The sequence below is a fragment of the Phaseolus vulgaris genome, chromosome 5 (genome assembly GCF_051622355.1).
Source record: "Phaseolus vulgaris cultivar YP4 chromosome 5, ASM5162235v1, whole genome shotgun sequence".
NCBI classification, from domain to species: Eukaryota; Viridiplantae; Streptophyta; class Magnoliopsida; order Fabales; family Fabaceae; genus Phaseolus; species Phaseolus vulgaris.
In genome coordinates, this window is record NC_143502.1 from 1,704,076 (window position 1) to 1,716,309 (window position 12,234).

The 12,234-nt window shown below is 36.5% G+C and overlaps 1 long non-coding RNA gene across 1 annotated transcript; it reads right to left on the reverse strand.

Moving 5' to 3' along the window:
- Positions 1-10,640: 10,640 nt before the first annotated feature.
- Positions 10,641-12,054, reverse strand: LOC137834731 (uncharacterized). Its single transcript, XR_011084947.2, has 2 exons — positions 11,547-12,054; positions 10,641-11,032 (listed from the first exon to the last, which is right to left on the reverse strand). It is a non-coding gene; the product is annotated as an uncharacterized LOC137834731 (long non-coding RNA).
- Positions 12,055-12,234: the final 180 nt, after the last annotated feature.

The following is a 12,234-nucleotide window of genomic DNA, read 5'->3' on the forward strand; positions in this document are numbered from 1 at the left end:
GTGGGTGAATACTTATCCGTTTGACCTGAAATTTGTCGCGTTTTGTCCGAAATTCAATGGAGATTCTTAAGTGGAATTTCTGGAAAAAACTATTTCTGGAGAATTTTTCAGAAATTTTGTGCAAACCAAGACTATCCTCTACCAAAACTTGTGAAATTTCGCCCTACTTTCTGAAATTTTATTCTCGGTCCGTATTACGCTGATAAAATTCAGACAAGTACTTTCATATGTTGTTTGCACCCAGGTAAGGAGGCACGTCCATAAACAAATCACAATAAGAAGATACGGGGGGAAAAGCAAGGACGTTTTGTTTTTGGAAAACCAGTTTTGTTCGCTCTCGGTCTGAGACTTACTACGCCTTACTCGTTGGGTATTTTGGTCTGAAATTTTTACCAGACGTTTGTCACTGTGTCTACTGAGTTTTGGCTAAGATTTGAGCCCCAGATTCATCCCACAAGATTGGCAATAAATTTTTCATTCATCACTGTCAGGGCCGAAGGGAAGGTTCGTTTGTGTGTGAAAATGTTTTAATTTTTTTGTGGGTGAATACTCATCCGTTTGACCTGAAATTTATCGCGTTTTGTCCGAAATTCAGTGGAGATTCTTACGTGGAATTTCAGGAAAAAAACTATTTCGGGAGAATTTTTCAGAAATTTTGTGCAAACCAAGGCCTACCAACACTTGTGAAATTTGTACCTACATTCTGAAATTTTATTCTCGGTCCGTATTGTGCTTAGAGAATTCAGACAAGGACTTTCATATGTTCTTTACACCCAGGTAAGGAGCCACGTCCATAAGCAAACCACAAAAAGAAGGTACGGGGGAGAAAAGCAAGAACGTTTTTTTTTCTTCAGAAAACCAGTTTTGTTCAGTCTCGGTCCGGCACTTACTACGCCTTACTCGTTGGGTATTTTGGTCTGAAATTTTTACAAGACGTTCGTCACTGTGTCTACTGAGGTTTGGTTGTTATTTGAGCCTCAAACTCCTCCCACAAGATTGGCAATAAATTTTTCATTCATCACTGCCAGGGCCGAAAGGAAGGTTCGTTTTTGTGTGGAACTGTTTGATTTTTTTCGTCGGTGAATACTCATCCGTTTGACCTGAAATTTGTCCTGTTTTTTCCCAAATTTAGTGGAGATTCTTACGTGCAAATTCAGGAAAAAACTATTTCCGCAGAATTTTTCAGAAATATTTTGCAAACCAAGGCTATCCTCTAGCAAAACTTGCGAAATTTCTACCTACTTTCTGAAATTTTATTCTGGGTCCGTATTGCGCTGAAAAAATTCAGACAAGTACATTCATATGTTGTTTGCACCCAGGTAAGGAGGCACGTCCATAAACAATTTACAAAAAGAAGATACGGGGGAGAAAAGTCAGGACGTTTTGTTTTCGGAAAACCAGTTTTGTTCACTTTTGGTCCGGGACTTACTACGCCCTACTCCTTGGGTATTTTGGTCTGAAGATTTTACCAGACGTTCGTCACTCTGTCTACTGAGTTTAGGCTGATATTTGAGCCCCAGACTCGTCCCACAAGACCGGAAATAAATTTTTCATTCATCACTGCCATGGCCGAAAGGAAAGTTCGTTTGTGTGTGAAACTGTTTGATTTTTTTCGTGGCTAAATACTCATACGTTTGACCTGAAATTTTTCGCGTTTTATCCCAAATTCAGTGGAGATTCTTACGTGGAATTTCAGGAAAAAAACTATTTCGGGAGAATTTTTCAGAAATTTTGTGCAAACCAAGGCTATCCTCTACCAACACTTTTGAAATTTCGCCATACTTTCTGAAATTTTATTTTCGCTCCGTATTCAGCATAAAAAATTCGGACAAGTACTTTCATATGTTACTTGCACCCAGTTAAGGAGGCACGTCCATAAACAAATCACAAAAAAAAGATACTGGGGACAAAAGCCAAGACATTTTGTTTTAGGAAAACCAGTTTTGTTCACTCTAGGTCCGGGACTAACTACGCCTTACTCCTTGGGTATTTTAGTCTGAAATTTTTACCAGACATTCGTCACTGTGTCTACTCAGTTTTGGCTGATATTTGAGCCCCAGACTCGTCCCAAAAAATTGGCAATAAATTTTTCATTCATCTCTGCCAGGGCCAAAAGGAAGGTTCGTTTGATTTTTTACGTGGGTGAATACTCATCCGTTTGACCTGAAATTTGTCGTGTTTTGTCCCAAATTCAGTGGAGATTCTTTCGTGGAATTTTAATAATAAAATATTATGGGAGAATTTTTCAGAAATTTTGTGCAAACCAAGGCTATCATCTACCAAAACTTGTGAAATTTCGCCCTACTTTCGAAATTTTATTCTAGGTCCGTATTACGCTGAAAAATTCAGACATGTACTTTCATATGTTGTTTGCACCCAGGTAAGGAGGCACGTCCATAAACAAATCACAAAAAGAAGATACGGGGGAGAAAAGCCAGGACGTTTTGTTTTCGGAAAACCAGTTTTGTTCACTCTCGGTCTGGGACTTACTACGCCTCACTCCTTGGGTATTTTGGTCTGAAATTTTTACCAGATGTTCGTCACTGTGTCTATTGAGTTTTGCTGAGATTTGAGCCCCAAACTCGTCCCATAAGATTGGCAATAAATTTTTCATTCATCACTGCCAAGGCCGAAAGAAAGGTTCGTTTGTGTGTGAAATTGTTTGATTTTTTTTGGATAGTGAATACTCATCCGTTTGACCTGAAATTTGTCGCATTTTGTCCCAAATTCAGTGGAGATTCTTACGTGGAATTTCAGGAAAAAACTATTTCGGGAGAATTTTTCAGAAATTTTGTGCAAACCAAGGCTATCCTCTAGCAAAACTTGTGAAATTTCGCCCTACTTTCTGAAATTTTATTCTGGGTCCATATTGCGTTGAAAAAATTCAGACAAGTACTTTCATATGTTGTTTGCTCCCAGGTAAGGAGGCACGTCCATAAACAAATCACAACAAGAAGATATGGGGGAGAAAAGCCAGGACGTTTTTTTTCGGAAAACCAGTTTTGTTCACTCTCGGTCCGGTACTTACTACTACGCCTTACTCCTTGAGTATTTTGGTATGAAATTTTTACCAGACGTTCGTCACAGTGCCTACTAAGTTTTGGCTAAGATTTGAGACTCAGAATCGTCCCACAAGATTGGCAATAAATTTTTCATTCATCACTACCAGGTCCGAAAGGAAGGTTCGTTTGTGTGTAAAACTGTTTGATTTTTTTCGTGGGTGAATACTCATCCGTTTGAACTGAAATTTGACTCGATTTTTTCCCAAATTCAGTGGAGATTCTAACGTGGAATTTTTGGAAAAAACTATTTCGGGAGAATTTTTCATAAATTTTGTGCAAACCAAGGCTATCCTCTAACAAAACTTGTAAAATTTCGCCCTACTTTCTGAAATTTTATTTTGGTTCCGTATTGAGCTGAAAAATTCAGACAAGTACTTTCATAAGTTGCTTGCACCCAGGTAAGGAGGAACGTCCATAAAAAAATCACAAAAAGAAGATACGGGGGAGAAAAGCCAGGACGTTTTGTTTTCGGAAAACCAGTTTTGTTCACTCTCGGTCTGGGACTTACTACGCCTCACTCCTTGGGTATTTTGGTCTGAATTTTTTACCAGATGTTCGTCACTGTGTTTATTGAGTTTTGCTGAGATTTGAGCCCCAAACTCGTCCCATAAGATTGGCAATAAATTTTTCATTCATCACTGCCAAGGCCGAAAGAAAGGTTCGTTTGTGTGTGAAATTGTTTGATTTTTTTGTATAGTGAATACTCATCCGTTTGACCTGAAATTTGTCGCGTTTTGTCCCAAATTCAGTGGAGATTCTTACGTGGAATTTCAGGAAAAAACTATTTCGGGAGAATTTTTCAGAAATTTTGTGCAAACCAAGGCTATCATCTACCAAAACTTGTGAAATTTCGCCCTACTTTCTGAAATTTTATTCTGGGTCCATATTGCGTTGAAAAAATTCAGACAAGTACTTTCATATGTTGTTTGCACCCAGGTAAGGAGGCACGTCCATAAACAAATCACAACAAGAAGATATGGGGGAGAAAAGCCAGGACGTTTTGTTTTCGGAAAACCAGTTTTGTTCACTCTCGGTCCGGTACTTACTACGCCTTACTCCTTGAGTATTTTGGTCTGAAATTTTTACCAGACGTTCGTCACAGTGCCTACTAAGTTTTGGCTAAGATTTGAGACTCAGAATCGTCCCACAAGATTGGCAATAAATTTTTCATTCATCACTACCAGGTCCGAAAGGAAGGTTCGTTTGTGTGTAAAACTGTTTGATTTTTTTCGTGGGTGAATACTCATCCGTTTGAACTGAAATTTGACTCGATTTTTTCCCAAATTCAGTGGAGATTCTAACGTGGAATTTTTGGAAAAAACTATTTCGGGAGAAATTTTCATAAATTTTGTTCAAACCAAGGCTATCCTCTAACAAAACTTGTAAAATTTCGCCCTACTTTCTGAAATTTTATTTTGGTTCCGTATTGAGCTGAAAAATTCAGACAAGTACTTTCATAAGTTGCTTGCACCCAGGTAAGGAGGAACGTCCGTAAAAAAATCACAAAAAGAAGATACGGGGGAGAAAAGCCAGGACGTTTTGTTTTCGGAAAACCAGTTTTGTTCACTCTCGGTCTGGGACTTACTACGCCTCACTCCTTGGGTATTTTGGTCTGAATTTTTTACCAGATGTTCGTCACTGTGTCTATTGAGTTTTGCTGAGATTTGAGCCCCAAACTCGTCCCATAAGATTGGCAATAAATTTTTCATTCATCACTGCCAAGGCCGAAAGAAAGGTTCGTTTGTGTGTGAAATTGTTTGATTTTTTTGGATAGTGAATACTCATCCGTTTGACCTGAAATTTGTCGCGTTTTGTCCCAAATTCAGTGGAGATTCTTACGTGGAATTTCAGGAAAAAACTATTTCGGGAGAATTTTTCAGAAATTTTGTGCAAACCAAGGCTATCCTCTAGCAAAACTTGTGAAATTTCGCCCTACTTTCTGAAATTTTATTCTGGGTCCATATTGCGTTGAAAAAATTCAGACAAGTACTTTCATATGTTGTTTGCACCCAGGTAAGGAGGCACGTCCATAAACAAATCACAACAAGAAGATATGGGGGAGAAAAGCCAGGTCGTTTTGTTTTCGGAAAACCAATATTTTTCACTCTTGGTCTAGGACTTACTACGCCTTACTCCTTGGGTATTTCGGTCTCAAATTTTTACCAAACATTCGTCTCTGTTTCTATTGAGTTTTGGCTTAGATTTGAGCCCCAGACTCGTCCCACAAAATTAGCAATAAATTTTTCATTCATCTTTGCCAGAGCCGAAAGGAAGGTTCGTTTGATTTTTTTTCATGGGTATTCACTCATCCGTTTGACCTGAATTTTGTCGCGTTTTGTCCCAAATTCGGTGGAGATTCTTACGTGGATTTTCAGAAAATAACTATTTCGGGAGAATTTTTCAGAATTTTTGGGCAAACCAAGGCTATCCTCTAACAAAACTTGTGATATTTCACCCTACTTTCTGAAATTTTATTTTGGCTCCGTATTGAGCTGAAAAAATTCAGACAAGTACTTTCATATGTTTCTTGCACCCAGGTAAGCAGGCACGTCCATAAACAAATCACAAAAAGAAGATACGGGGGAGAAAAGTCAAGTCGTTTTGTTTTCGGAAAACCAGTTTTGTTCACTCTAGGTCCGGGACTAACTACTACTTACTCCTTGGGTATTTTGGTCTGAAATTTTTACCAAACGTTCGTCACTGTGTCTACTGAGTTTTGGCTGAGATTTGAGCCCCAAACTCGTCCCACAAGATTGATAATAATTTTTTCATTCATCACTGCCAGGGCCGAGAGGAAGGTTCGATTGTGTGTGAAACTGTTTGATTTTTTTCGTTGGTGAATACTCATCCGTTTGACCTGAAATTTGTCGCGTTTTGTCCCAAATTCAGCGGAGATTCTTACGTGGAATTTCAGGAAAAAACTATTTCGGGTGAATTTTTGAGAAATTTTATTCAAAACAAAGGCTATTCTCTACCGAAACTATTGAAATTTCGCCCAACTTTCTGCAATTTTAATCTTGGTCCGTATTGCGTTGTACAAATTCGCATAAGTACTTTCATATGTTGTTTTCACCCAGATAAGGAGGCACGTCCATAAACAAATCACAAAAAGAAGAAACGGCAAAGAAATGCCAGGTCGTTTTGTTTTCGGAAAACCAATATTTTTCACTCTTGGTCTAGGACTTACTACGCCTTACTCCTTGGGTATTTCGGTCTCAAATTTTTACCAAACATTCGTCTCTGTTTCTATTGAGTTTTGGCTGAGATTTGAGCCCCAAATTCATCCCACAAGAATTCCAATAAATTATTTATTCATCATTTCTAATGCCAAAAGGAAGGTTTGTTTGTGTATGAAACTGTTTGATTTTTTTCCTAGGTGAATACTCATCCGTTTGACCCAAAATTTGTCGCATTTTGTCCCAAATTCAGTCGAGATTCTTACGTGGAATTTCAGAAAAAAAAAAACTATTTTGCAAGAATTTTCTAGAAATTTTATTGAAAACAAAGGCTATCCTCTACCGAATCTCGTGAAATGTCGGCCTACTTTCTACAATTTTATTCTGGGTCCGTATTGCGTTAAAAAAAATTCACACAAGTACTTTCATATGTTTTTTTCACCCAGGTAAGGAGGCACGTCCGTAAACAAATCACAAAAAGAAGATACGGCGAAGAAAATCCAGTACGTTTTGTTTTCGGAAAAGCAGTTTTTTTCACTCTCGGTCTGGGACTTACTAAGCCTTACTCCTTGGGTATTTCGGTCTCAAATTTTTTCAGACATTCGTCACTGTGTCTATTGTGTTTTGGCTAAGATTTGAGCCCCAAATCTGTCCCACAGGATTTGCAATATATTTTTTATTCATAATTGCCATGGCCGAAAGGAAGGTTCGTTTGTGTGTGAAACTGTGTGATTTTATTCCTAGGTGAATAATCATCCGTTTGACCCGAAATTTGCCGCGTTTTGTTTCAAATTCACTCCAGATTCTTACGAGGAATTTCAGGAAAAAACTATTTCGGGAGAATTTTTCAGAAATTTTATTGAAAACAAAGGTTATCCTCTACTGAAACTCTTGAAGTTTCGCCCTACTTTCTACAATTTTTTTCTGGGTCCGTATTTCGTTGAAAAAATTTGCACAAGTACTTTCATATGTTGTTTTCACCCAGGTAAGGAGGCACGTCCGTAAACAAATCACAAAAAGAAGATACGGCGAAGATAAGTCAGGACGTTTTGTTTTCGGAAAATCAGTTTTTTTCACTCTCGGTCTGGGACGTGCTACGCCTTACTCCTTGGGTATTTCGGTCTCAAATTTTTACCAAACATTTGTCACTGTGTCTATTAGTTTTGGCTGAGAATTGAGCCCAAAATTCGTCCCACAGGATTTGTAATAAATTATTTATTCATCACTTCCAGGGTCGAAAAAAAGATTCGTTTATGTGTGAAACTGTGTGATTTTATTCCTAGGTGAATATTCATCCGTTTGACCCGAAATTTGCCGCGTTTTGTTTCAAATTCACTCCAGATTCTTACGAGGAATTTCAGGAAAAAACTATTTCGGGAGAATTTTTCAGAAATTTTATTGAAAACAAAGGTTATCCTCTACTGAAACTCTTGAAGTTTCGCCCTACTTTCTACAATTTTTTTCTGGGTCCGTATTTCGTTGAAAAAATTTGCACAAGTACTTTCATATGTTGTTTTCACCCAGGTAAGGAGGCACGTCCGTAAACAAATCACAAAAAGAAGATACGGCGAAGATAAGTCAGGACGTTTTGTTTTCGGAAAATCAGTTTTTTTCACTCTCGGTCTGGGACGTGCTACGCCTTACTCCTTGGGTATTTCGGTCTCAAATTTTTACCAAACATTTGTCACTGTGTCTATTAGTTTTGGCTGAGAATTGAGCCCAAAATTCGTCCCACAGAATTTGTAATAAATTATTTATTCATCACTTCCAGGGTCGAAAAAAAGATTCGTTTATGTGTGAAACTGTTTGATTTTTTTCCTAGGTGAATACTCATTCGTTTGACCCGAAATTTGTCACATTTTGTACCATATTCAGTCAAGATTCTTATGTGGAATTTCAGGAAAAAACTATTTCGGAAGTATTTTTCATAAATATTTTTGAAAAAAAGGCTATCCTCTACCAAAACTCGTGAAATTTCGCCCTACTTTCTCCAATTTTATTCTGGGTCCATATTGCGTTGAAAAAATTCGCACAAGTACTTTCATATGTTGTTTTCACCCAGGTAAGGAGACACTTCCGTAAACAAATCACAATAAAAAGATACGGTGAAGAAAAGCCAAAACGTTTTGTTTTCGGAAAACCAGTTTTTTTCACTCTCGGTCTGGGACTTACTACACCGTACTCCTTGGGTATTTCGGTCTCAAAATTTTACCAGACATTCGTCACTATGTCTATTGAGTTTTGGCTGAGATTTGATCCCCAAATTCATCTCACAAGATTTGTAATAAATTTTTTATTCATCACTGTCATGGCCGAAAGGAAGGTTCGTTTCTGTGTGAAATTGTTTGATTTTTTTTCTAGGTGAATACTCATCCGTTTGACCCGAAATTTTTCGCGTTTTGTCCCAAATTCATTCGAGATTCTTACGTGGAATTTCAGGAAAAAACTATTTTGGGAGAATTTTTCATAAATTTTATTGAAAACAAAAGCTATCCTCCACCGAAACTCCTGAAATTTCGCCATTCTTTCTGCAATTTTATACTGGGTCCGTATTGCGTTGTAAAAATTCACACAAGTACTTTCATATGTTGTTTCACCCAGATAAGGAGGCACGTCCGTAAACAAATCACAAAAAGAAGATAGGGTGAAGAAAAGCTAGGATGTTTTGTTTTCGGAAAACCAGTTTTTTTCACTCTCAATCTGGGACTTACTACGCCTTACTCCTTGGGTATTTCGGACTCAAATTTTTACCAAACATTCGTCACTGTGTCTATTGAGTTTTGGCTGAGATTTGAGCACAAAATTCGTCCCCCAAGATTTTCAATAAATTTAATATTCATCACTGCCAGAGCCGAAACGAAGGTTCGATTGTGTGTGAAACTGCTTGATTTTTTTCCTAGGTGAATACTTATCCCTTTAACCTGAAATTCGTTGTATTTTATCCAAAATTCGGTCGATATTTCAGGAAAAAACCATTTGGGAAGAATTTTTCAAAATTTTTATTGAAAAAAGGCTATCCTCTACTGAAACTCGTGCAATTTCGCCCTACTTTTTGCAATTTTATTCTGGGTTCATATTGCGTTAAAAAAATCTGCACAAGTACTATCATATATTCTTTGCACCAAGGTAAGGAGGCACATCCATAAACAAATCACAAAAAAAAGATACGGAGAAGAAAAATCAGGACGTTTTGTTTTTGGAAAACAAGTTTTGTTCACCCTCGATCTGGGACTTACTATGCCTTACTCCTTGGGTATTTCGGTCTCAAATTTTTTCCAGACATTCGTCACTTTGACTATTGAGTTTTGGCTGAGATTTGATCCCCAAATTCGTCCCACAAAATTTGCAATATGTTTTTTATTCATCACTGCCTGTTCCGAAAGCAAAGTTCTTTTGTGTGTGAAATTGTTTGATTTTTTTTCTAGGTGAATACTCATCCGTTTCACCTGAAATTTGTCGCATTTTATCCCAAATTCAGTCGAGATTATTACATGGAATGTCAGAAAAAAATATTTCAGAAGAACTTTTCATTAATTTTATTGAAAACCAAATCATCTACCGAAACTTGTGAAATTTCGCTCTACTTTCTGCAATTTTATTGTAAGTCCGTATTACGTTGAAAAAAATCGCACAAGTACTTTCATATGTTGTTTGCACCCAGGTAAGTAGGCACGTCGTTAAAAAATCACAAAAAGAAGATACGGGGAAGAAAAGTCAGGTCGTTTTGTTTTCAGAAAACCAATTTTGTTCACTCTTGGTCTTGGACTTACTACACCTTAATCCTTGGGTATTTCGGTCTCAAATTTTTCCCAAATATTTTTCACTGTGTCTATTGAGTTTTGACTTAGATTTGAGCCCAAAATTTATCCCAGAAGATTTGCAATAAAAATTTTATTCATCACTGCCATAGCCAAAAGGAAGGTTTGCTTGTGTGTGAAACTTTTTTATTTTTTTCCTAGGTGAATACTCATCCGTTTGACCTGAAATTTTTCTCGTTTTGTCCCAAATTCAGTTGAGATTATTGCGTGGAATTTCATAAATAAGTATTTCAGGAAAAAATTCAGAAATTTATTGAAAACCAAGACTATCCTCTATTGAAACTCGTGAAATTTTATCCTACTTTTTGAAATTTTATTCTGGGTACGTATTGCATTGAAAAAACCTACCATTGTCATAGTTTAAAATCAAAACTAATGATAAAAGTCATGTAAACAACCTTTAGACATCTTACGTGGATGTTAACACTTGAAAAATTCTCCAAGAAAAAACCTATATAAAACAGATTCATAATCTCAAACACTACAAAATTCTCACAAATCTAGTTCTATTCAATATTTAAGTGTAAATTTATGAGAGATTTCTTACTTATAGAGAGATATTCAACTATTTACAAATGGGTAAAAAACAACATGAATACAAACTTTAGTGATTACACTAATGTAAACACAAAACAATAAAAGTCATGTAAACACCCTTGAGACATCTTAAGCAGATGTTGACACTTGATAATTTCTCCAAAAAAAAAAACTATATAAAACTGATCTCTACTCTCAAACACTACAAAATTCCCACAAATCTAGTTCTATTCAATATTTAAGTGTAAATTTATGAGAGATTCCTATATATAGAAAGAAATTCAACTATTTACATACAAGTTATTATAGATGTGCAAACAAGAACATGTCTTAACTTTTCGTTCAAATTGATAGAAATTTATCATTCAAACTTTCACTTTTTTAACAAAAACCATATCTTAGTAGGATTGGAAAGAAACGTATTTGAAGTTGAATGCACCTGTTTGCAGAAAAAACAAGAATAATTTAGTGAACATTTAAAGAAGTGTTTAATAAAAAACCAGAATGTGTACAGAACAAAACACTATGCACCAATTGATACATTTTCACTACCTTTCAAGTATATTAGATATTACAGGAAATATCATGCTCTCTTAATATGGAACAATTACCCAACTTTTTAAGAAAAAACATGTGTCTTAGCACAGTAGGATTGAAAGAAATTTGTTGAAGTTACTTAAATGTGCTAGTTTGAACCAAAACAATAATAATTTAGTAACAAACAAGTAAATTGATGTCGCTTGATATCAAAGAAGTGCTTAATGATGCTTACTAATCAGGATCAGAATGTATGCAGGAGAATGACATACCTTAAAAGGTAATTCATGAAAATCTATAAAAAAGGAACTGCAAAACCTTTTTATCTTAATCCATTCAAAATCTTTGGTATTAAGAATATAGCTTAATTTTATTCAATCAAATGTTCAACCCTATAAAAGCAGCTACAAACATACCATTAGCCGGGATTTATGAGCCTTTGAAGGGTTAGGTTTGTTGAATTCCCGTGCTGCAGAGAAGCACTGAGAAGAAGGAGGATTTGTTCGAATTTTCTATAAACTTTCCTCCCTCCTGTGCTTTAGATTCTCTATGTCAATTGTTATGGGCATGTTCTCTGCCTCATCAGTTCTTCTGCAGAATACAGTAATAACAAACAATTGATTATCTCAGGAAATGTTAGAATGTAGAAATAACTTGCAGTGAACGCTCCAATGAATTCTTCTTCTTTGACCTCGCTCCCCATTCTCCAGCTCCTGGATGAGAAGGCAGAGGCAAAGGATAACTGAGGAAGTGGAGGCGAGCGGGGGAGGTGGACCAGCGAGCATCAAAGGCGGAAGAGCAACCGAGTTACTGGGGATTATTAATCAAAACACGGATTTACACGATAAACCACTCACAGATGTTTCACCTCTCAACACAATTCAAAATACCAAGAATTGGGAAAATAGAAAACCAAAAGAAAAGCTTGGAACCTTTTTCCACGAGCAATTAAAGAACAATAAAATACAGGAACAATACTATTCAAACAAGAGCACTGTTCCAATAATATTCAAAACATTATACAAGGTGACAACAAGAGGTAAACAAACCGTCATAAGGAGTATCCGGTGTGCGGCACACACATTCCTTGATATCACTAGCATT